The sequence below is a fragment of the Pleurodeles waltl genome, chromosome 4_2 (assembly GCF_031143425.1).
Source record: "Pleurodeles waltl isolate 20211129_DDA chromosome 4_2, aPleWal1.hap1.20221129, whole genome shotgun sequence".
In the NCBI taxonomy this organism is placed as follows: Eukaryota; Metazoa; Chordata; class Amphibia; order Caudata; family Salamandridae; genus Pleurodeles; species Pleurodeles waltl.
Genome location: NC_090443.1, coordinates 1,012,536,332 through 1,012,562,179, shown reverse-complemented (window position 1 = coordinate 1,012,562,179; position 25,848 = coordinate 1,012,536,332). Strand labels below are relative to the sequence as shown.

Below are 25,848 nucleotides of genomic sequence, written 5' to 3'. Positions count from 1 at the left end.
TTCACTGTATTACAGTGTGTTCTGTGAAAATAATTTACACATTGCTTCTGAGATAAGCCTGACTGCTTGTGCCAAGCTACCAAGAGGGTGAGCAGGGCTTATCTGAGCAGGTATCTCCCCTATCCTCACTAGAGTGAGGGTTCCTACTTGGACAGGGTGCAAACCGACTGCCAACTAGAGACCCCATTTCTATGTGCATATATATATATGAAATGTTATTCTCCTGTTTGACTATTATTGGCAATATTTGTGGTTATGCAAGTGTTTTATTAAAGTAAAATTGCGTCAGCTATGGGTGTGTGTTGCTCCTTACTGAGTGACTTTATTGATTTGTAACTAATTGATAGCACTTGGGTTGGTTGCCAGCAGCCAGTGCAATACACTTCCTGTTATGAGGTACTGGAACATACCATACTCCAGAGGCCTTACTGCATCTGCCCAGCTGACCTGCTGCCTGGACCTGTAACTGGCCCTGCAATTGGAAGTGCTTGAACACTGCTGGCCTCTGCAAGAGTGAGTCAGTGATCCCCAAGAGATGCCTCCCAGGTCCAGGACTCCTGTCTGGCATCACAGTGTACTTGTAGGAAAGTACCATCTTGCCTGGCATGTTACCCCCATTGTTACATGTATGTCAGTTTGTTTTTGCCTGTCTCACTGGGATCCTGCCAGCCAGGACCCCAGTGCTCATAGTTTGTAGCCTGAATGTGTATACCTATGTAGTGACTAACTGTGTCACTGAGGCTCTGCTAACCAAGACCTCAGTGCTTATGCTCTCTCTGCCTTTAAATTTGTCACTATAGGCTAGTGACCACTTTTACCAATTTCAATTGGCACACTGGAACACCCTTATAGTTCCCTAGCATATGGTATCTTGGTACCCAGGGTATTGGGGTTCCAGGAGATCCCTATGGGCTGCAGCATTTCTTTTGCCACCCATGGGGAGCTCAGACAAACCTTTACACAGGACTGCCACTGCAGCCTGGGTGAAATAACGCACACGTTATTTCACAGCCATTTTCACTGCACTTAATTAACTTCTATGTCACCTATATGTCTAAGCTTCACTAGCTGAAGGTTAGGTGCAAAGTTACTAAGTGTGAGGTCACCCTTTCACTAGCAAAAGTGCCCCCACATACTTCAGGGCCATTCCCCCGGACGTTGTGAGTGTGGGGACACCATTACATGTGTGCACTATATATGGGTCAATACCTATGTGTAGCTTCACAATGGTAACTCTGAACACGACCATGTAACATGTCTAAGATCATGGAATTGTCCCCCCATGCCAAATCTGGTATTGGAGACACAATTCCATGCATCCCCGGGTCTCTACTATAGACCCCGGGTACTGCTCTCTTGTGTTTTCTCTGCAGCTACCGCTGCTGTCACCCCACAGACAGGGTTCTGCCCTCCTGGGATCTGGGCAGAAACTCAGGAGGAGATGGGATGTCCTTTTGCCATGCCTCCTTTTTGCTTATAGGGAGGTACCCCAGAAAGGAGTGGGCTTCAGCCCCTTTGAACTCCTCTTTGGACACTCTGTAAGAGGTCCCCTTGCTCTTGTGAAGGAGGGTTGGGAACAACCTTTAAAAGCTCCCAAACAGGACATTGTGGACTATGTACTTGGCCTCAGATCAAGGATGGCAGAGTACATGAAAAAGGCCAGTAAAATCCTTCAGGCCAGCCAAGCGCTCCAAAAGCAATGGCATGACCAGAATGCTGTCCTGACTCAGTACCACCCAGGACAGAAGGTGTGGGTATTGGAGCCTGTGGCACCAAGAGCACTCCAGGACAAATGGAGAGGACCCCATCTCATTGTGGGAAAGAAAGGTGAGGTCACCTATTTGGTGGACCTGGGAACAGAAGAAGCCCCCTTAGGGTGCTTCATGCCAATCGCCTGAAACCTTACTATGACAGGGCTGACTTAACCCTCCTCATGGCCACAGATCAGGAGCAGGAGGAAAAGAGTGACCCTCTCCATGACATCTTCTCCACCACTGAAGCTGATGGCTTAGTGGAGGGAGTTGTACTTGCAGATTGCCTTACTGCTGAGCAGAAGGACAACTGCGTAAATCTCCTTGATCAGTTCTCTGACCTCTTCTTACTTGTTCCAGGCACAACTACCTGGTGTGAGCACCCAATTGGTGCTGGAGACAGTTTACCTGTCAAAAGTAAAATTTATAGACAGTCTGACCATGTCAGAGACTGTATTAAACAAGAGGTACAGAAAATGTTGGATCTTGGAGTGATTGAACGTTCTGAAAGCCCCTGAGCCAGCCCAGTGGTGCTTGTCCCCAAACTTCATAGTAAAGATGGAAAAAAGGAAATGAGGTTTTGTGTGGACTATAGAGGTCTCAACCAAGTAACCAAAACTGATGCTCACCCTATACCCAGGGCAGATGAGCTGATAGATACACTGGTTTCTGCCAAGTATCTAAGCACTTTTGATTTAACTGCAGGGTATTGGCAGATTAAGTTATCAGAAGATGCTAAACCAAAAACAGCATTTTCAACCATTAGAGGGAACTATCAGTTCACTGTTATGCCATTTGGATTGAAAAATCCACCTGCCACTTTTCAAAGGTTGGTGAATACAGTCCTCCAATGATTGGAAGCCTTTAGTGCAGCATATCTAGATGATATAGCTGTCTTTAGCTCCACCTGGGATGATCACCTGGTCCACCTGTGGAAAGTTTTGGAGGCCCTGCAAAAGGCAGGTCTCACTATCAAGGCCTCAAAGTGCCAAATAGGGCAGGGGAAAGTGGTTTATCTGGGCCACCTGATAGGTGGGGAACAGATTGCACCACTGAAGGGGAAGATCCAGACCATTGTGGAATGGGCTCCCCCTACAACTCAAACCCAAGCTAGAGCCTTCCTAGGCCTCACTGGGTACTACAGGAGGTTCATAAAGAATTATGGCACTATAGCTGCCCCTCTTAATGACCTCACGTTAAAGAAGATGCCTAAAAAGGTGTTATGGAAAGCTAGCTGTCAAAAGGCTTTTGATGAGCTCAAACAGGCCATGTGCTCTGCACCTGTCCTAAAAAGCCCCTGTTACTCCAAAAAATTCATAGTTCAAACTTATGCTATTGAATTAGGGGTAGGGGCAGTTCTATCACAGCTAAACACTGAGGGCCAGGATCAACCTTTTGCTTTTAACAGCACGAGGTTGACCCCTAGAGAAAAGCGTTGGTCTGCCATAGAGAGGGATACCTTTGCTGTGGTCTGGGCCTTGAAACAGTTGAGACCATACCTCTTTGGTACTCACTTTAGTATTCAAACAGACCACAAAACTCTATTATGGCTTAAAAAAATGAAAGGTGAAAATCCTAAATTGTTGAGGTGGTCCATCTCCCTACAGAGAATGGACTATATGGTGGAACATAGACCTGGGAGTACCCACTCCAATGCAGATGGACTCTCCAGATATTTCCACTTAGACAATGAACACTCATCAGGGCAAGGTTAGCCTTATTGTCCCTCGTTTACGGGGGGTTGTGTAGGAAAGTACCATCTTGCCTGGCCTGCTACCCCATTTTTACATGTATGTCAGTTTGTTTTTGTCTGTCTCACTGGGATCCTGCTAACCAGAACGTCAGTGTTTATGCTCTCTCTGCCTTTAAATTTGTCACTATAGGCAAGTGACCACTTTTACCAATTTCAATTGGCACACCGGAACACCCTTATAGTTCTCTAGCATATGGTACCTTGGTACCCAGGGTATTGGGGTTCCAGGAGATCCCTATGGGCTGCAGCATTTATTTTGCCACCCATAGGGAGCTCAGACAAACCTTTACACAGGACTGCCACTGCAGCCTGAGTGAAATAACGCACATGTTATTTCACAGCCATTTTCACTGCACTTAATTAACTTATAAGTCACCTATATGTCTAACCTTCACTTGCTGAAGATTAGGTGCAAAGTTACTAAGTGTGAGGGCACCCTTGCACTAGCAAAAGTGCCCCCACATACTTCAGGGCCATTCCCCGGACTTTGTGAGTGCGGGGACACTATTACACGTGTGCACTACATATAGGTCAATACCTATGTGTAGCTTCACAATGGTAACTCCGAACATGGCTATGTAACATGTCTAAGATCATGGAATTGTCCCCCCATGCCAAATCTAGTATTGGGAACACAATTCCATGCATCCCCAGGGCTCCACTATAGACCCCGGGTACTGCCAAACCAGCTCTCTGGGGTTTTCTTTGCAGCTACCTCTGCTGCCACCCCACAGACAGGGTTCTGCCCTCCTGGAGTCTGGGCAGCCCAGTCCCAGGAAGGCAGAACAACAAATTTCCTTTTGGAGATGGTGTTACACCCTCTCCCTTTGGCATTAGGTGTTAAAGGCTGGGGAGGGTTTGCCTCTCCCAGCCTCTGGAAATGCTTTGAAGGGCACAGATGGTGCCCTCCTTGCATAAGCCAGTCTACACCGGTTTAGGGAACACCTAGTCCCTGCTCTGGCGTGAAACTGGACAAAGGAAAGGGGAGTGACCACTCCCCTGTCCATCACCACCCCAGGGGTGGTACCCAGAGCTCCTCCATTGTGTCTCAGACCTCTGCCATCTTGTTTCCAGAGGTGTGAGGGCACTCTGGAGGCCTATGGGTGGCCAGTGCCTGCAGGTCACGTCAAAGACACCTCCTGATAGGTGCTTAACTGACTAGGTGGCCAATCCTCCTCTGAGGGCTATTTAGGGTCTCTCCAGTGGGATTTTCCTCAGATAATGACTTGCAAGAATTCACCAGAGTATCTCTGCACCTCTCTCTTTGACTTCTGCCAAGGATCGACCGCTGACTGCTCCAGGACGCCTGCAAAACTGCAACAAAGTAGCAAGAAGACTACCAGCGACATTGTAGCGCCTATTCCTGCTGGCTTTCTCGACTGTTTCCTGGTGGTGGATGCTTTGGGGGCTGCCTGATTTCATCCTGCACTGGAAGCCTTGAAGAAATCTCCTGTGGTTTGACTGAATCTTCCCCCTGCTTCAGCAGGCACCAAACCTCAACGTCACCGGTACTCTGGGACCCCTCTCATCCTGATGAGCATGGCCCCTGGAACACAGGTGGTGGACCCAAGTGACCCAGCCTGTCCAGTGGTCCAACTGTCCAAATTTGGAGGAGGTAAGTCCTTGCCTCCCCTCTCCAGACAGTAATCTTGTGCACCGCGTGAACTGCAGCTACAAGGGCTTCTATGCACATTTCCAAGAAATCCTGCATGCACAGCTGAGCCTAGGTCCCCAGCACTCTGTCCTGTGATGCTCAGCTCCCTGAGTTGATCTCCGGTGTCGTGGGACCTCCTTTTGCAGTGTTGAGATGACCGCTGTGTTCAGACTTCTTGAACCCATGTTCAAGGACTTTTGCGGGTTCTACCTTCTTGTGCATGGACTCTGTACGTTGCCGACGGCCCCGTCTGTTTCCTCTCCCAAGTTGCGACATCCTGGTCCTTCCTGGGCCCAGGCAGCACCCTTTTTCTCTAACGCGACTCTTGCAGCTAGCACGGCTTGTTTACGGTATTTTGCCAAGGGAACAACTCTGCATCCTCCAGCATCCAGAGGCAGCCATTTTTCACCTTCATCTAGGGTTTAGTGGGCTCCTGCCCCCCGGACACTTTCGCGACTCTTGGACTTGGTCCCCTTCCTTTGCAGGTCCTCAGGTCCAGGTATCCGTCTTCAGTGCTTTGCAGTCTGTTGTGGTCTTTGCAAAATCCTTTATCACGACTTTAGTTTGTTTCTGGAGAAATAGTAGTACTTTACTCCTACTTTCCAGGGTCTTGGGTGCGGTATCTTGGACACCCTTAGTGTTTTCTTACACTCCCAGCGACCCTCTACACACTACACTAGCCTAGGGGTCCATTCATGGTTCGCATTCCACTTTCTTAGTAAATGGTTTGTGTTGCCCCTAGGCCTATTGCATCCCACTGTATTCTACAGTGTTTGAGCTACTTTCTGACTGTGTTACTTACCTGATTTGGTTTTCTGTGTATATTTTGTGTATTTTACTTACCTCCTGATGGAGTATATCCTCTGAGATATTATTGGCACATTGTCACTAAAATAAAGTACCTTTATTTTTAGTAACTCTGAGTACTGTCTTTCTTATGATATAGTACCTATATGATATAAGTGGTATAGTAGGAGCATTGCATGTCTCCTAGTTCAGCCTAAGCTGATCTGCTATAGCTACCTCTACCAGCCTAAGCTGCTAGAACACTACTGCTCTACGAATAAGGTATAACTGGACCTGGCACAAGGTGTAAGGACCATTGGTACCCACTACAAGCCAGGCCAGCCTCCTACAGCACTCCTCTTTTGGCTCTTTGCTAACGAGTCCATGCGTGCCAAGATCCAGAAACGACCCTCCATGACACCCAACAGGAGTTTTGTGCTACAGCAACTACTGTCCTAAATGCCCAGGCTGCTCCTCGTGCTGCAGCGACAACCATCCACAACGCTCTCCCTGCTCCTCGTGCCCTACTCCACCAGGAATAGAACTATTTGCTCTGGACTTTAGAAAGTAACTTTTTCATTGGAACTAACCTGGTCCCTGTATCGAGCCCACGCTCCATCGCTGTTGGCCTGAACTTCTCTCTTTCACCTAGTCTCACATGACGAGATAACCATGAGTGGCGCTGTGTGATTTTAGGCACTATTTTTACCTTAAATCTATGAAATGACATATATCCAGTTCTAATGATTACATTTTTGTTGTTTTGCTGTCTAATAATTGATTTAAATCTAGTCTGTTTTTTCTAAATAGGTGTGGGATTTTCCTTGTGTTGTGTTTTCCTTTATGCATAAATACTTTACACATTGCTTGTAATCTAAGCCTGACTGCTCTCGCGCCAAGCTACTTGAGGGTTAAGCACGGGTTAATTTTGGGAATGTTTGTGGTTCACCCTGACAAACACTGTGGTTGTTGCTTGAGTTGTGTTTCACCCCCACAGCCAACATTCCCATTTCTCACACCACTTCTCTGAACTGTCCATCTGTGACCTTCATCCTCCTGACAAGATGCACCTGCTTCCCTCCGCCTCTCTGTTGTTTATCCCAAGCTGTCTCTGTAGCACTTTACTTTTCTCACACCTGTCACTTGCATCTCTTCCTGTCTCTCGCAGCTATCTCTTTCTCATCGGTCTCTTCCTTTATCGCAGGTCTCACACCGTCATCTCCTCTCACCAGGGTTCCCTCTCGCTGACTCTCGTCTGGCTCTTTGTCACCTGTCTACGGGGCAGATTTAAGAGCCGCATGCGCCACATTAGCGCCCCCTTACCATCATTTTGTTTACGCTAAGACAGAGCTAAGGAGCTACGGTGGCCTTTTCCCCGCGCCATATTTAGAAACTGGCGCAATACACGCATTGCAACACTTTATAATACCTGGTGCCACATTATACCTGCGCTAGGCATAATGTATGCAAGTGGGGTGTTCCCCGGTTAGGGGGCCAAAAAAATGGTGCAATGAAATCTAAAAGATCTATTTCTTCCATTTATAACGGCATTTTTAATGGCTGCACAGAGCAGGCGTTAAAAGGAGGCACACCACTGTTTTCAGTGGGACTGAATGTGCTTTGCAGGATTAGCGTCAACATTTTTGACACTAATCCTGCAAAGCGCCAAACTAACGTCAAAATGTTTGACTCTAGTTCTCTAACTACTGCCATGGTGCACTGTATGTTAAATAAGGTGCACACATGGTGGCGTTAGGAGGGCGCTAAGGGGCGCAAGAAAAGTGGCGCTACATTGAATGCATTGGATACAGCGCCACGTTTCTTAAATCAGGCGCTATGTGTCTGTCACCTGTCGCTCTCACCTGTCTCTTTCCCTTTCACACCTGTCTATATCCCTCTCACACCGGGCACCTGTCTCTGACTCTCTTTAATCTCCCCGTCTCCCCCACATACACGCACAGCTGTCTTGTCTCACAAGATATCACGTGTCTCTCTGTAGCGCCTCCTTACTGCTCAACATTTAGTTATTTTCCTCTCATGGTCTTTCCCTTCACCCCCCTCTATCCCACCCTCTCTTTCTTGTATGCCATCTCCCTCACGTTTTTAGGGTCACAGAGACGCTTTTCACTGGGGTCTGCTCCACTTTCAACACTAAATATTTTTGTTTTTTCAAGTATGTTGCTTTCTTTTCAGCCCAGGGGTCGCAAGCACAGTGCTGGGGGCACAGGAGGTAAGCTAGGGGTCGCAGCTGCAACCCCTGGAGACCCCCCAATGACAGCCCATCCTCTCTGCACACAACAGATCCGGACAGAGCAGCCTGGAGGTGTTAGGGAGCCATGAAGTGTGTGTGACAAGTTTAACTCCACAGAGAACAAAGTCCGTCAACAGCCTGAAATGATATTGTCCAGTTGCTGTCTATGGGCTTTCTGGTGTCAAAAACAGTAAGAGCCAAAGGTCTGCCTGGTGCAAGGAGAAGAGAGAGGCCAAGAGGGGTTTTAAAGACAGGTGAACAGACACTAATGCTGAGACAGGCCCTCTGGAGGGGTGGAAACACCTCTGTGAAGTTTACACTCGTGTTTGTTTTGTGGCTCTTTGTAAAATGGGTAATGAAAAAGACTGAAGAGTGGCGCATCGGAGAGAGCAGCAAATTAAAAACTGTTTAACAAAAAAAGGCTCATTTATTAGAAAATTAAGCAGGGATGCTCCATCCAAGGCTGCTATAGGCAGAAAGAGAATCATAATAGAGTCCGTTTAATCTGTAAATATAGACATAGAAGGGCTAATTAGACCACATAAAAATAACACAGGAGTACATCCCAGCAACACCATTATGTAGGAAAAACTCCCACACTGAGCTCCCATGTGAGTTTCCGTAGTGTAGTGGTTATCACGTTCGCCTCACACGCGAAAGGTCCGCGGTTCGAAACCGGGCGGAAACACTTTTAAAACTCTATCCTAACTTCTTCTCCATTATTAATGTATATGACGAATAATACTTCTGCGCTACAATTTTAAGATATCACTCATATATTCAAATAAAAATGTAAAGCCACGCAAAGATCATGTAAACTTTGCAAAATATATTAGCTCGCTTTTAATTATTACTAGACTGACATTTTAAAAATAAGAGAAAGACGAAGATATGAATGGCAGAAAGTCGCAATACGATCATTTACAAATGTATATATATATATATATATATAATTTTCATGTCTAGTGAGGTATATTACATAAATAAAATCATAACAGGTTCTACCGAGATTTGAACTCGGATCGCTGGATTCAAAGTCCAGAGTGCTAACCATTACACCATAGAACCTTCCAGTGACTGTCGATACTTCAGTTAGTACTAAAATGACAGTGTCCTGCTGTGCGCAGTACTCCTGGTAAAAGTCCTGATGTTTTTCAGATTTCAGGTTTCCGTCTGGCAGTGTGTGCGGCCGATACCCCCTGAGTTGTCCAGGATCACAGGTGCTGCATATGTCACAAAGGACACCACCTGCCCCTCTCTCTGCACAGTGCGCTGGGAGCCGACACAAAAAACTTCTGTCTTGTGTGTGGGAAGAGAGACTCACTCGGTCTCCAGGACTGATCATCAACTGAGTATGAACACGGTTGTGAAAAGAACTTGTCCAAGTCTGCAGGGCGGGGCAAAACCTGTTAGTTGTAAATTATAACACAATCTGAGCTGTGGGTCCGCCTCAGAAGAGGGGGAGGGTTTGTTCTGGGCCCCCCCTCACGCTTGTCTTGTTTACATTCAGTTCGTTACTGAGAATTTGTGTGATTGGGGAAAATCATTTCACCCACTCAAAGGGCAGCTGTATAATGCACATGGGCTGCTCGGGGAGTGTGTAAAATATTTCAGCATCAACCACCTTTACACACAGCCGTGTACTTTGACAATAAATCCTGCAGTATGTAAATCAATGTACACGATGATTGCTGCATAAAACAGTGAGGGTTACAAGGTGTAGGAGTCACTTCCTTCATAGCTCACTGTGCTATATTACAGGAATTACAGTTCATTATCTGTAAGGAACACAAGCATTGACAAAGCCAATAGGTCTCACCTGTGTGAGATCTACTGGTTTTGCCAATGTTTTAGCCATGTTGCAAAATGGTTGAAAGTAAAGAAAAAAGTTGTGCGACACAGCCAGCATTAATTACGTCATATCACTTTTATTTTACATTCAGCCATGCTGCACTGACGCCCGTGCAGCTGTACTATATAACTAAAATAAATTCACAAAACCAATAGATCCCACATAGGCAAGATCTATTACCGCGGCAAATGCTTGTTTGTCACCTGGAGCCATTGTGCTGCTAGTGCAGGAGTTTTAACAAGAATTATTAATGAATATTCATGTATACTGAGTGATGAGATTGCATAGAAATTGGAATAACGTAGGGGAAATAATGCACGCCTTTGAAATGTGCCCACGAGAAGTATTTGCCAATGTACACGAAATGTAATACTAATGCTATATTAAAAATGAAATATTGAGCATATGTTTTACAAATGTAGTAATACATCACATTTTGAGTTATATATTAAGTGTTAGCTTTATTAATTGAAAGCTTGAACTTAGCGGAGGTCTTGGCCTAGTCGCCCGGCCTCATGTTGAACTGCATTTTTTAACGCGTTTAATAAACTGTTTGCTTGAAGGGATTAAACTATATTTTTCCACTGGTTGAAGTAATGTGCTTGTGACTACATTCTTCTCATGAGAACTGCTTGCTAGAAAATGTTGTTCCTGTCTTTCGCTACATATTAGAATTATCATGTGCTAGACGGACTTTCTCAGGAGACAACTATAGAGACACTGACTGTGGTACGAAATGCAACAATATTGTTACCTGACGAGCCGGATGATGAGGACATCGCAAGCTGGACCAATCCTTGACATGTGAACTGTGAAATACTAGAAATCACTAATTGAATGTTTTAACTTTATTGGACAAAGTGCTAACATGCGATCCCTTGACCAATAGGGTTTTGGGAGATAGTTTTACAGACTTTGGTATATCTGCACTGCACAGAGGAGAGACAGGTTCTTTTGCCACATTCCTCGCTAGCCGAAAGGACAGTACTTTATTTTTGCGTCTTGAAAAGAGACTTTGCTTAACTTTAATGCTAAAGACTTTGCCCTTTCTGAACTTTGCCTGATGCCTTGTTGAACGAGCTGATGTCCTGACGACGATTGACTCTGCTTGCTGATCCATACTGAGGATAGGTAATATCTTAGAATGTCGAGTGTATTGTCTACTTGCTTTTCCTTCTAGGTACCAAGCGCTATATTTTGACAGAGCCATAGCTAGATGGTTTTCTAAATTTGCATGGAGCCCAACATGCTGATGCTAATCTGATGTTAGTTCAGGAGTTCACTAATGAGACCTGCTATTGAATTAATAATTAAAGTCTTTACCTTGCTGAAACTAGATGTATAAGATAACCGTTGCACAGATATTCTTATTATTAATTTGCACTGTGATATCAGAGTGTGTAGTAGTGCAAGCTTTGATTAGATTGAGGTTTTTCCGCAGTCGGATTGCCAGTTTTGTTTCTGTATGTTTATCATTTGATTTTGAGATTAACTTGCGTGACACTAGCATTGTTAGTATAGGAAAATAAACATTCTAACATTTAACCAAAGGTGTGGTTATTCATGGCTGAAAGGTCATGGTGCGTCAATTACAGACTCCTATTGATTCCTAATATTATTCATCATTGATGGTAAATGTCTATTGATTATTGATTTGTGATGGGATTGGGCATATACGGTGGGAACATGTCATACTTTGGTCAAAAGGTTCATCAACCTCGTCGCGTCTCCTTGTAAGTTTACTTATTAAGGTTCAGACGCCCTGTCAGTGCTAGTGCCATGAAAGAGCTGCCAACACTAGCCAGGCCCTATCCAGACTGCAATTCGGGTCATCATTCACACTGCTGTCAAGAAACCAGGTAACAAGTTATAAAAACACATCTGAGTGATTTGAGCTACAAAAAGTTTGCTCCTTAACTGCATTTTTCAGTCCCCCTTGGGGTGGGATAACATACATTGCACCAATGGTAGTGCAGTGTTGAACCAACACTTCTGCATTTCTGGGATGCATATGTTACACTTGTACTGATGCAGTTTTGTGATGACATTTGAAGCACATCAACCTGCTAAATAAAAAGACATTTAAGCTGACTAACCAAGATAAAGGCGTTCAATGACAGGGCCCAAATGCTGTAGCATCAGTGCAATGTATATAATGTAGCGCCTGGGGTCTAGCTTCTGTGCCCCAACCATAATCTCCCTTCTGGTGATGAGCGTCACGAGCTACACTTTATGTGGAAGCGCGAGGGCATCCTGAAGACGTCAAAGACACGCAAGCATCCCTGGGACTGACACTGTGCTCGAGAGCGCCTAGCAGCAGAGTTTCTAGGTGCTTCAAGGGGTGAGATGATGGCTGTCAGGACTTTGCTGAGAGCCAGGGGTGGTCTCGCCTACCGGGGGATGAGGAGCTTTTGTAACAAATTCTTGTCTCAGAAAGGTGGGTTGGGCTGGGGCTGAGTCTGTCATGGGCAGCCTCCAAGTCGGCTCACTAGTAAAGTGCCCCCTGCTGGTACCTGAGCATGACTTACAGGTCACATACTTAAATCCAAACCCAGCGGGCTCGACGCTTTTTCCTCACAAGGTATATAAAGTGGCTGATATGAATACCTGTTATTTACGGTGCTAGGAACGTGGCATATGGAACTGGCAAACACTTTAGAAATCAGGTTACTTTACTTTCCCTTTGTTGCACAAGAGCACAGAACCGGATGAGCAGCTCCTCGCGTGCACTGTGGCTGGCCAGGGATGGACACTTTACAGAACCAGTGCTGAGCCTCTTAAGCAGAGCTGGATCTGTTCAAGTCTGTGCAAACCCTGGGCCTGCTCACAGCCTGGCAAGCTGCAGACAATGTTGGGTGTAGCCTTAAATGTGAAATCGTTACAAGTTGCCACTGTCTGCAGTGAATTTAACAGACACTGTCTCTGGCTTCCTTCCTGCACGAGGCCAGGTAGGAAGCAGTATCACTCCCCCCATCCTGTGTGTTAGAGAATGGTTTCCATTGCAGTGGGAGGCGGGGCCGTCCATGCCAGGTTTTCAGGTGACCTCTGATGAGCTTAATATGTAACTGTTCATTTCTGATATTCATATATATCTTGTGGATATCCTGCATATCCGGCATGGATCCGACTCTACTGGACCTAAGTTGGGCACCCTTGCACTAGAGCAATGTTTTTTTATGTAAAACCAATGAGTATTAATGTTGTCATTGTTCATGCCCCCGCCAATAGCAGAGGCATGACCTTGGACAACATGCTGCATCTTCACCCCACACTCCCTATCATTCTTACCCTGAGAGCCAAGCTTTCCAAAGTTTAAGAATCTACACAACTTTCTGTTACGAAGACGTAGTCATGAATGGTTGAAGGAAGAGGTTTATTTCTCGTAACCAACCCAAAGCAAGAGACGGGATGAACACCGTCTCAACCGACACCAACAACCGCCGCACCACAAATGGCTGCCTGGAAGTGGTGCGCATGGAGAAAATGCAAATGCAAATGAAAAGAACACAGCGTTATTTGAAAATGTAGCGTCAATTAGCGCGCGACGAAAACACCTTCAGTCTCTAAACAAGATGATGCACGCGAGACAGGATGCTAGCAGAGAACGAAAGTATTTCCAGAAAATTATATTCTTCTACCTGAAAAATGCTGGTTTATGCCGTATACTGCAGCCAACTGTCAGGTCGGAAAACGTCCATTCGCTCTTGGCACAAATTAGGAATGAGCAAAAAATTTTTCTTAATAGCACAGCAACGGAGATCACTCACAGGCGGACAGCGGATCTCTCAACCACAGGTATTTGGAGCAGCGACTCCAAAAACGCCACTGGATCACTTCAGGAGAACGAGGTTGAGGAGACTGAAGGGAGCGGTGCCGAAACTGAACTCAAGAAGGTAGGTCACGATGGCAAAGAAAGTTTAGTGGGTTCTGGGTTGGTTCGTCACCAGTGTTACGAAGACGTAGTCATGAATGGTTGAAGGAAGAGGTTTATTTCTCGTAACCAACCCAAAGCAAGAGACGGGATGAACACCGTCTCAACCGACACCAACAACCGCCGCACCACAAATGGCTGCCTGGAACCACAGTGTCACCAGGCTCCAGAATGAGAATCCTGGAACACTAACATCACCGAGGTTCCAGGCCTACAGCATGCCAGGTATATTACAACACATCCCCTTCCCTTACATTATAATCCCAAAATAAAAAAACGATAACAAAAATTGTAACAAGAACACACCAGTATTAAAACAGAATAGAAGAACATAACATGGTAGGAATAAATGAACATTGTAACAAGAATGCATATGAAATAAACCAGAAAGAGAAACACGCAAGTCGAGATACGTAGTCTCTCATCCAGAGGGGTTTGGAGCATAATCTGGATGGAATTTTATAGCGTGGTAGCTCCTTGGATGTATGCTGATTCTTTCCTTGATCTTCCAAAGTAGGAGAGTCTTCTGCTACACCCCTCCATCTCGCAATTCTGGACATACTCCACGCATCTCCATTGTCAAGAATCACAATGTTCTTCTTTACCACTTTGATTCGAAAAGGGCCCTTGAAGGATGATTTGCCCTTGGTATTGAAACAAGGATTTCTCGCCAACACCAAGTCACCAACCTTCCATTTCACACTAGAGACACAATGCTTGGTATCAAAGCGCAACTTGTAATTACGTTGATACCTCTCTCTGAGAACTGGTGCCTTGTCAAATTTCCCTAGATCTAGATCAACCTGCGTCAAACTGTCCCTGAACCATGCTGGAAACAGCTTAGTGCAACCTAATCTTCCTCTCATATATTCAAAAGGAGCTATGTTAGTGATGCTGTTAGCAGTGTTGCGATGTGCCCACCACAAATCCCTCAGGAGATCAGTCAAAGGAGCCCTGGTTTCAATAGGTTCTTGCACACAAGCCTTGACCATTCTATTCATACGTTCAGTGAGACCATTGGCCTGGGGCAGATACAGTGCTGTTCTCAAATGCACAATAGCTAGGGAGTCTAAAAAGAGCTTCATGTCATGCGAGGTCAACTGTACACCATTGTCTGTAATCAAATGACTAGGTATACCCTCCTTAGAAAACTCTTCTTTCAAAAACTCAATCACAGTCCGAGTATCAAAGGAATTGACACATTTGGTCACCACCCATTTAGACGCATAGTCTACCATGAGTATGACATATCGCTCATTCGCAGATAAGAGGTGAAAGGGACCCATAAAGTCAAGACCCAGTTTGGCCCAGGGCTTGTTCGGAATCTCAATGGGAGAAAGTGGCGCTTTCACTACAACCTTACTTTTGTCATTGTGTGCACAACTCATGCAGTCTTTTACAACGGCCTCAGCATCACGATCTAACCCTGGCCACCAGTATATTGTTCTAAGTCTGGATTTCGTTAAACTTCTACCCAGGTGTCCTTCATGAGCCAAATTAAGAATCTTACTCCTCACACCTTCAGGAGGTATAGATTTATTACCCCTAAATAGCTCATTACCATTTAGAGAGAGCTCATCTGTTACATTCCAATAAACTTTCAAAGAGTCAGGAATGTCTTTGTGCAACGACCAACCTTTTACAATGAATTCTCGAAGTTTAAGTCTGTCTGAATCTTTCTCTACAGCCGAAATCCACTCCTCTTCATTGATGGCTGCTTCTCTCACCCAATTAATGATAACCTCATCATCAGAATCCTCACTACTAACAACCGAAGAACAGGACAAAAAATCTGCTACCACATTCTTCGGTCCTGGCACATATTCCACAACAAAGTTGAACTCTAATAGTCCGTCCGCCCACCTACGTATTCTTTATTCTTGGGGACAACTCTTCATTCTTCCTGGAGGAAAAGATTTGGACAAGAGGCCTGTGATCAGTTCTCACCACAAAAGGCAAACCCCATAAGTAGAATTTGAAGTGCTTGATTGCCCACATACAAGCAAGTGCCTCAATTTCTATGACAGAATAATGTTGTTCAGCTTCTTTGAGGGAACAAGAAGCAAAAGCAATTACTTTCTCCTCTTGTTCCACCCTTTGGGTAAGAACAGCCCCCAAACCCTTGACACTTGCGTCAGTGTACAAATAAGTTTTGGCACATTCATCAAAAATGCCCTAAAGTGGGCATCATACCAATACAGTTCTTTACAAAAGAGAAGGCAGACACGCATTCATCTCCCCAGTCAAACTCACAACCCTTCTTTAACAAGACTCTCAAAGGTTGTGTCACACTAGAAAAATTGGGAATGAATTTAGAGTAATACTCTGCCAATCCTAGGAATGACCTCACGCCATCTTTATCTTTAGGTTCAGGTGCATGGACTATAGAGTCAACTAACTTTAGCTTGGGTCTGATTCCCTCCCCAGAAATAATATGTCCTAGATATGTCACAGAGGCGACCCTGAATTTACATTTGTCTTTCTTAACAGTAAGGCCGGCCTCCACTAACTTGCTCAAAACCTCTCTTAAAATCCTGTCATGTTCATCCACAGTCTTGCCATGAACCAAAATGTCATCTTGGAAATATAATATGCCAGAGATTCCACCTAAGACTTTTTTCATGATGCGTTGAAAACATGCAGCCGCAGAGGCCAGACCAAAGGGCATTCGTAAAAACTGATAAGCCCCCAAAGGTGTTACAAAGGAGGTAAGGTGTCTGGACTCAGGGTGCAAGGCAATCTGATGATAAGCTGAGGATAAGTCCAACACACGAAACACTTTTGAACCACCCAAGCATGATAACTCTTCCGTAATATTAGGTAGAGGTTGTCGATCTACCCAAATATACTTATTAAGATCTCTGAGATCTACACACATGCAGATTAGTTTCCTGTTATCCTTCGGTGCCAAAACAACAGGGGCTAGCCATTCTGAAGATTCTATCTCCTCAATTATCCCCGCTTTTAACAATCTATCGAGTTCCGCTTTGAGAGGTTCTAACATTAACCTAGGTACTCTTCTGACTTTATGTACAATCGGGGTTGCATTTTTCTTTAGTATAATTTTGTGTTCAAAATTTGCAAAACAACCTAAATCCTCACTAAATACACTTGGGAATTCTTTACAAATCTCCATCGGGTCATTCACCTTACTCACTACCATAACTTGATTATCTGAATTGGGATCCAATTTAATACCCATGTCCCGTTGGTGTCGCCAACTTAACAAATTATTGCCACGTTTGGCCACATAGACTTTCCCTATGGTGACCTTGTCTTCGAATTGAATTTTCATGATCTTGTACCCGATAACATAAATTTTAGTGCCCCCATAACTGACAGGGTTGATATCAGGTTTAATTAAGGAATCTGGAATTCTCCCAAAAATCGCCTGCCAGTTCTTATCGCCAACCATTGTGTAAGGAGAACCCGAGTCTGCCAGGACTGTAACCGTTTTATCATCCAGTTTAATGGTACACTCAGGAGTGACCACAGGTCCCTGATCTACCATACTAGTGTTGAACTCAACTTGGTTAACTTCTTATTCTACATATAATACCATCTTGTTAATATTTTCAGTGATCGAATCTATGTTACTTTTGTCATTGTTACAGACTCTAGCATAATGACCTCTTTTCCCACACTTCCTGCATAATGAATTACGTGCAAAGCAATTGGGACTGTTCGCTGCATGACCCATGTTGCCGCAGCGGTAACAACGTAATGATTTAAGGTCCCTCTTCTTCTCTTGAATTGATATTTGTGTCTTATTATCATTGCTAACTCTTAAAACTTCTTCTTGAATCCTTGGTGCTTGTATAGTGGAGAGACCATCTCCTTCGATATGGTTCATCTCTTTGATCCAGCTGCTGGTACTTTCCATTCCTTCGACAATTGCAATCGCCACCCTCAGGTCGGCGTTCTTTGTCAATAACTTCTCCTGAATTTTCTTGCTATTGGTGCAACGCACAAGTTGATCTCGAATGAGGGAGTCCGTGATTTCACCGAAATCACAAGTGCGTGCTAATGTACGTAAACCAGCGATGAAATTTGCAATTTGCCTTGAGATCTGGCGAAAAATTTGTGCCTTTCTAACACTACATTAAGTTTAGACTCGAAATGTGTCGCCAACATCGCCACAGACATCTCATACACGTCTATGGGTTCACCCTCTGCCCCACCCATGGTTAAGGGTTCCAGGCTGTTATAAATATTCCTCCCTTCAATTCCCAGATTGTGAAGAAGAACAGCTTGTTTCCTAGCTGGGGAGAACTTTTCTCCACCTATGGCTATCAAATACGAATCAAAAAGGTTTTTCCATCGTTTCCATGTAAGGATAGGATCACCTTTGTCAGATAAAAAGGGAGGTGGTTGGGACATAGTAGGTGTAGCCATGGTGAATCACACAAGTTTGTCTCCTGATTTTTGAAATGGTAGAGGAATAATTAAAGTTAAATAAGTTATTTGGGATCAATGTTTTCTCTTATTGTTCCAGTTGAGTAGGAAACAAGGTGAGAAGTTAAAAGTTCTCATACAATAAATAAGGTGGCAGCGGTTTAGTCTTTATTATAGAAATCACGGCGTCATGTTTGGTAACGATTGAAGCGGTCTAGTCTTCCACAATGTGACCGGACTCATACAAGGAAGAGAAACGTGGAAAAAATGGCAGCGGTCTAGTCTTTACTGTAGAAATCATGGCGTCATGTGGTGCGCATGGAGAAAATGCAAATGCAAATGAAAAGAACACAGCGTTATTTGAAAATGTAGCGTCAATTAGCGCGCGACGAAAACACCTTCAGTCTCTAAACAAGATGATGCACGCGAGACAGGATGCTAGCAGAGAACGAAAGTATTTCCAGAAAATTATATTCTTCTACCTGAAAAATGCTGGTTTATGCCGTATACTGCAGCCAACTGTCAGGTCGGAAAACGTCCATTCGCTCTTGGCACAAATTAGGAATGAGCAAAAAAACTTTCTTAATAGCACAGCAACGGAGATCACTCACAGGCGGACAGCGGATCTCTCAACCACAGGTATTTGGAGCAGCGACTCCAAAAACGCCACTGGATCACTTCAGGAGAACGAGGTTGAGGAGACTGAAGGGAGCGGTGCCGAAACTGAACTCAAGAAGGTAGGTCACGATGGCAAAGAAAGTTTAGTGGGTTCTGGGTTGGTTCGTCACCAGTGTTACGAAGACGTAGTCATGAATGGTTGAAGGAAGAGGTTTATTTCTCGTAACCAACCCAAAGCAAGAGACGGGATGAACACCGTCTCAACCGACACCAACAACCGCCGCACCACAAATGGCTGCCTGGAACCACAGTGTCACCAGGCTCCAGAATGAGAATCCTGGAACACTAACATCACCGAGGTTCCAGGCCTACAGCATGCCAGGTATATTACAACACTTTCAGCATTCCAGCTGAGTTCATTGACCAACATACTTCTTGTGATGGTTTTGCCATTTTATTTCCTAAGCTGTACTTTTCTCAAGAAAGTTAGTTCCTTTTATTTTTAATAAACCCTTGAGAATGCTGAGAAATCACTTTGTGTTTATGCAACAAGACGCATTAATTTTTGTTCAATTACAAGTAAAAGTAATGAAGATGGAAAGAGAATGGCTGTATGACTTAAACAGAAACCCGTCCCCCATGCTTGCTGCTGAAATATTTAGATATTGGAAAAGCACTGGAAATGTGCATTACTAAAGCGGCATGTGTTTAGCAGAGTACGCAAATAAACAGGAAAAGCACGCCTTGCCAATAAAATTGCCGAGTCATCCTTTGTAGTTATCATGCAGTGAGTTTCCAAAAGGTACTGACCTGGTACATTAAATGATGATGGTTGTAAGTTTGTGCTGCTGTAGAATGAGATAGCCATCTGAAAATAAACACCATACACCCTCAAGACGCAGCTTGACATTTGACCTCGGCCTTTAAATGCCCAGCAAACATGACGAGATAAGAACAAGAATTAAAGGCCCAGTGACAGAAAAAGAGTCTGTGGAAGAATACAGTAAACATAGCTTTGGCAAGGGGATGAATAAACTGGTCCTGGACACCCTAAGTCAGCAAATCAAAAGCAAGAAAGTGTGAGTTACAAACCACAAAGCAAATAGCAAGCAACAAGCAGAATGTATTCCCAGGTCAACTTTCTGAAACTCCCCAAGACGTCTGTTAGCGTACGCAGATAGCTGTGCTGTCTAGTAGGCTGGGACCTTCAAATGATCAATTTGTTAAAAGCAGTAGTCACTTACCTTTGTAGCTAAAATAAGAATCTGTCATGTTATATGATATGTTGTTTAAGGGTTATGTTACAGTCTCGTACACTGGAGCATAGGGGGGCACGAGCACACACCACGGGAGAGGAATCTGCAGGACTCTTTCCTATGAAAGCTCTCACTTTGAAGTTAGGGAAAGCAAACACCGCGAAGCTCCCTTGGAAAACACATCCTGACATTTGCCCTCTGTCTTTGAATGTGAGGAAACTTGACAAGATAAGAACAAGATTTAAAGGTCTGTTTACTGAAAGCGAGATCGTGGAAGAACACAGTAAACAAAGTTTGAGCAACAGGAGAGACAAATCTCAAGTTGAGCAGCCTAAAACAAATAAAGACAGAGAATGTAAGTTACAAAGCTAATGGTAAGTAACGGGCGGAATGCATTCCTAAGTCAGCTTTCTGAATGTCCCCGAAGTGTGTTTAGCAAATGTCTGGTGGGCTGTGACCTAAAAAGAGAAGCTGCCTTTTCTCTTTTATTCCTTTTACATGTAGTCTTTGCTGCTCATATGATTCTTGCTTGCAAGCCTTACAATTAAATAGCTGAAGGTCATCACTGCTCAGGCTGTCCTCAACAGGTGGTTTGCAAGATGACCTATTTTAGGCTGCCTTCTGTAAATGGGCTCTTTCTTCAGCAGCAGACAAGCTTCCCATGGGCCCCAGTGCTTGACGGGAAATATGCACTAGACAGAGGAGTAAACATGACAGGTCTTACTGGGGTAACCTGGCCTGTGCGATGGAAGCAGCTAGTGCTGTAGGGCTCCAGGAGCATCTATTGTGAGAATACCGCACAGCGCCATGACCATGTGTCTTATTTTTATCATGGAGGTCCTAACACTGAAACATGTGCATCCCTTCGATAGCTCAGTTGGTAGAGCGGAGGACTGAACAGGATAAACTGATGCCCTTAGGTCACTGGTTCAAATCTGTCTCGATGGACTTTTTATTTATGTGCACTCCATATTTCATTTCACATTCTGAAATTAAAATACACCATGTTTTCAAGCAAGGACGCTAGAGCTTGACAATTCTTTTTGTCCCCCACACTTTTATCAGATGGCACCAAGAACTGAATTTAGCCAGTGCACTAATGGAGGGAGGTGCAGCCGCTGATCCCAGTGATTGTCAGAGAGAGAAAAGGAGGAGTCTGTGCAGAGGAAGCTGGAAATCATTGATACAAAGAGACCGACTCCTTCCTTGCACAGGTGGGATCACCCCTGACATTTATGGGGGTGCAGCGCCCCCAGCAGGGCACGTGGGGAACAATCTGTAGGAAGTTCGGCTGTAAAAATTTTCACTTCCTACTTAGTATAGAAGTCAGTTTCCCCACTTGTCACGCGGGAGACCGGGGTTCAATTCCCCGACGGGGAGACTATGTTTTCTACTTAACTTTAGAAGTACATTTGGTTATTTTTTTAGTTTACAATGTCGACATTTTAGAAGTATTGCGATTTAATGTATATGAAGTGCACTGTATAATATGATCAGTGGCAGCATATAGAATTGTAATAAATACCAACACTGAGGCGCCTCCAGCAGAGCCCTGGCAGGCTTGGAAATCCAACAGAGAAAGCTTTCAACATGAAGGAATCAAGTTTTGTAAACACATTTTAAGTTTAAGTTATGAAGAACTTTTTTGATAGCGAATGTTTAATATTTACAGAAAAACAAAGTGCTATGTGGTGAACAATTGGTACTTGCTGTTTTGCTTGATTATCAATTCCACGTAACCGCGTCATGGTTACTTTTAAATGTATTATAAGCTTCATCACTATTAATTTTTCTAGCTGCGCCTCTGATTTTTAACTAAAACTATATATCATCTATACAAACGATTAGAACCAAACTGTATCTTTTTTAATAACGAACGTACTTTTCTGACATTGGACTGAACGCAAGTTGTAGTAACGAAGAAACGTAGGTTTCCTAGTAGTGTATTGGTTATTCATGTTTTTTTAATAGTTTGTGTCTCTGTCAAGTATTCTCCATCTATTTAATGTAAATCTATTTATTGAACAGTATTTCTTTCCTCGTGGTCTCCATGAATGCAGTGTGTCTTCCATGTCTGGTGTTTTATTCTGGCTTTTTGTATATCTCGGTCAGGGGTGACAACATGCTGCATCTTCACAACTCACTCCCTATCATTCTAACACTGAGAGCCAGGCTCTGCAAAGTTTAAGAATCTACACAACGTTCAGCATTCCAGCTGAGTTCATTGGCCGACATACTTCTTGTGATTTGTTTGCCATTTTATTTCCTGAGCTGTACTTTTCTCAAGAAAGTTAGTTCCTTTTATTTTTAATAAGCCATTGAGAATGCTGAGAAATCACTTTGTGTGTCTGCGACAAGGTACATTTATTTTTTTGAATTATAAGTAAAGGTAATCAAGATGGAAAGACAATGGCTGTGTGACTGACTTCAACAGAAAGCCCTCCCCCGTGCTTGCTGCTGAAATATTGAGCTATTAGAAAAGCAGTGAAAATGTGCATTGCTAAAGCGGCATGTGTTTTCCAGAGTACGCAAATGAAGAGGAAAAGCACGCCTTGCCAATTAAAATGCCGAGTCACCCTTTGTAGTTATTGTGCGATGAGTTTCCAAAAAGTACTGAAGTGGTAGATTAAATGATGATGATTGTAGGTTTGTGCTGTTGGAGAATGAGATAGGCATCTGAAAATAACCAGCATGCATCCTGAAGACACAGCTTGATATGTGACCTCGGTCTTTAAATACCCAGCACACATACACATGGTCACCATGGGACCCACTGCTGGCAGGTACATAACCTGAAGGCTGCAGTCACATGCTGCTTCCGTCCCTTCGATAGCTCAGTTGGTAGAGCGGAGGACTGTAGTGGTGAAGCTGATATCCTTAGGTCGCTGGTTCAAATCCGGCTCGAAGGACTTTTGTTTTATGTTCACTCCATATTCCATTTCACATTCTGAAATTAAAATACGCCATGTTTTGAAGCAAGGACGCTAGAGCTTTGCAATTGTTTTTGTCTCCCCCATTTTTCTCAGATGGCACCAAGAAGTGAATTTAGCCAGAGCACAAATGGACGGAGGTGCAGCCGCTGATCCCAGTGACTGTCAGAGAGAGAAAAGGAGGAGTCTGTGCAGAGGAAGCTGTAAATCAGTGATACACAGAGACCGGCTCCTTCCTGGCACGGGCGGGGTCACCACTGGCATTTATGTGGGTGCAGCGCCCCCAGCAGGGGGCACGGAGAACAATCAGTGGGAGATCAGGTACCAGAGAGTCATGAGCTCCTCGTTAGTATAGTGGTCAGTATCCCCGCCTGTCACGCGGGAGACCGGGGTTCAATTCCCCGACGGGGAGATTACATTTTTTATTAATAGTTTTCCTTTTTGAATGACATATATTTTTCACATTAAAATCATTTCTTTAAAAATGAAATTGTAACTTCAGGAACAAGCAAGAAACAGCTGTGAAGAATAGGCGAGTTTAACCCCCCTATTAATTTGTACTGACGCGTGGAAAAGTTTAATGGGAAGAGAGCGGAAACAACAGGATATTTTAAGATTTTAAGAACCGGGCTGAGGTCGCCTGTATCAGAGCTCGGCCTGCACGGACTCGACGCCTTTTGTTTCACTTTAAACTTTATTTTACGCTGAAACTAAGGGAGACTTTGAGTCAGACGCGGATGTTTCAGGCCAGACTCCCTTCTAATGACCCAGTCTGCAGGGGGTTCAAATAATCACATTTTATTCACAATAGAAGAACAGTTTGTGCGCGCAGTAATGCAAAACACAACGCTGTGGGATAGCGTAACTGGATGGACGGAATGCGTAACCAATCAAACATTCACCCCCAGTCACAGATCTGGGTTTAATCCATCCATTATTTTGCTCACCATGCCACCCCAGTTTGAACCAAGCCATATGCAAATCAGTCTTGACCCTGTTCCTCATGGGAACAGTCCAGCCCGAACTGCCAGGCCAGGTTCTCACTGGACCGGAAACAAGCATCCTGGGACCGGTTTCGGGGTTTCACCCCTCATCAGCCAGGCTAGCTTGAATCCAGTGGCACAGTGAGCCCGGGACCCACGTCTGGGCATACCCGGCACACTTAGAGCGGCAAAAGCAAATCAAAACACAACGCTGTGTTACTAATGTCGCCCTACGTGGGAAGGGTATGCCCAGACGTGGGTCCCGTGCTTCCCATGCCACTGGATTCAAGCTAGCCTGGCTGATGAGGGGTGAAACCCCGAAACCGGTCCCAGGATGCTTGTTTCCAGTCCAGGGAACACCTGGCCTGGCAGTTCGGGCTGGACTGTTCCCATAGGGAACAGGGTCAAGACTGACTTGCATATGGCTGGGTCCAAACTGGAATGGCATGGGCAGCAAAAAAACGATGGATTAAACCCAGATCTGTGACTGGGGGTAAGTGTTTGCATTGTCAGCACTCCGTCCATCATTCTTTTGTGTTACTAATGTCGCCCTACGTGGGAAGGGTATGCCCAGACGTGGGTCCCGTGCTTCCCATGCCACTGGATTCAAGCTAGCCTGGCTGATGAGGGGTGAAACCCCGAAACCGGTCCCAGGATGCTTGTTTCCAGTCCAGGGAAGACCTGGCCTGGCAGTTCGGGCTGGACTGTTCCCATAGGGAACAGGGTCAAGACTGATTTGCATATGGCTGGGTCCAAACTGGAATGGCATGGGCAGCAAAAAAACGATGGATTAAACCCAGATCTGTGACTGGGGGTGAGTGTTTGCATTGTCAGCACTCCGTCCCTCATTCTTTTGTGTTACTAATGTCGCCCTACGTGGGAAGGGTATGCCCAGACGTGGGTCCCGTGCTTCCCATGCCACTGGATTCAAGCTAGCCTGGCTGATGAGGGGTGAAACCCCGAAACCGGTCCCAGGATGCTTGTTTCCAGTCCAGGGAAGACCTGGCCTGGCAGTTCGGGCTGGACTGTTCCCATAGGGAACAGGGTCAAGACTGATTTGCATATGGCTGGGTCCAAACTGGAATGGCATGGGCAGCAAAAAAAACGATGGATTAAACCCAGATCTGTGACTGGGGGTGGGTGTTTGCATTGTCAGCACTCCGTCCATCATTCTTTTGTGTTACTAATGTCGCCCTACGTGGGAAGGGTATGCCCAGACGTGGGTCCCGTGCTTCCCATGCCACTGGATTCAAGCTAGCCTGGCTGATGAGGGGTGAAACCCCGAAACCGGTCCCAGGATGCTTGTTTCCAGTCCAGGGAAGACCTGGCCTGGCAGTTCGGGCTGGACTGTTCCCATAGGGAACAGGGTCAAGACTGATTTGCATATGGCTGGGTCCAAACTGGAATGGCATGGGCAGCAAAAAAACGATGGATTAAACCCAGATCTGTGACTGGGGGTGAGTGTTTGCATTGTCAGCACTCCGTCTATCATTCTTTTGTGTTAAGGGTATGCCCAGACGTGGGTCCCGTGCTTCCCATGCCACTGGATTCAAGCTAGCCTGGCTGATGAGGGGTGAAACCCCGAACGGTCCCAGGATGCTTGTTTCCAGTCCAGGGAAGACCTGGCCTGGCAGTTCGGGCTGGACTGTTCCCATAGGGAACAGGGTCAAGACTGATTTGCATATGGC

General features: G+C 44.9%; 4 non-coding genes across 4 annotated transcripts; 3 read left to right on the top strand and 1 right to left on the bottom strand.

Moving 5' to 3' along the window:
• The first annotated feature begins 8,810 nt into the window (after positions 1-8,810).
• Positions 8,811-8,883, top strand: TRNAV-CAC (transfer RNA valine (anticodon CAC)). The gene has a single exon. It is a non-coding gene; the product is annotated as a tRNA-Val (tRNA).
• Positions 8,884-9,191: 308 nt separating this feature from the next.
• Positions 9,192-9,263, bottom strand: TRNAQ-UUG (transfer RNA glutamine (anticodon UUG)). The gene has a single exon. It is a non-coding gene; the product is annotated as a tRNA-Gln (tRNA).
• A 13,807-nt stretch (positions 9,264-23,070) lies between these two features.
• On the top strand, positions 23,071-23,156 carry TRNAY-GUA (transfer RNA tyrosine (anticodon GUA)). The gene is given in 2 exon segments: positions 23,071-23,107; positions 23,121-23,156. It is a non-coding gene; the product is annotated as a tRNA-Tyr (tRNA).
• Positions 23,157-23,517: 361 nt separating this feature from the next.
• On the top strand, positions 23,518-23,589 carry TRNAD-GUC (transfer RNA aspartic acid (anticodon GUC)). Its single transcript has one exon. It is a non-coding gene; the product is annotated as a tRNA-Asp (tRNA).
• Positions 23,590-25,848: the final 2,259 nt, after the last annotated feature.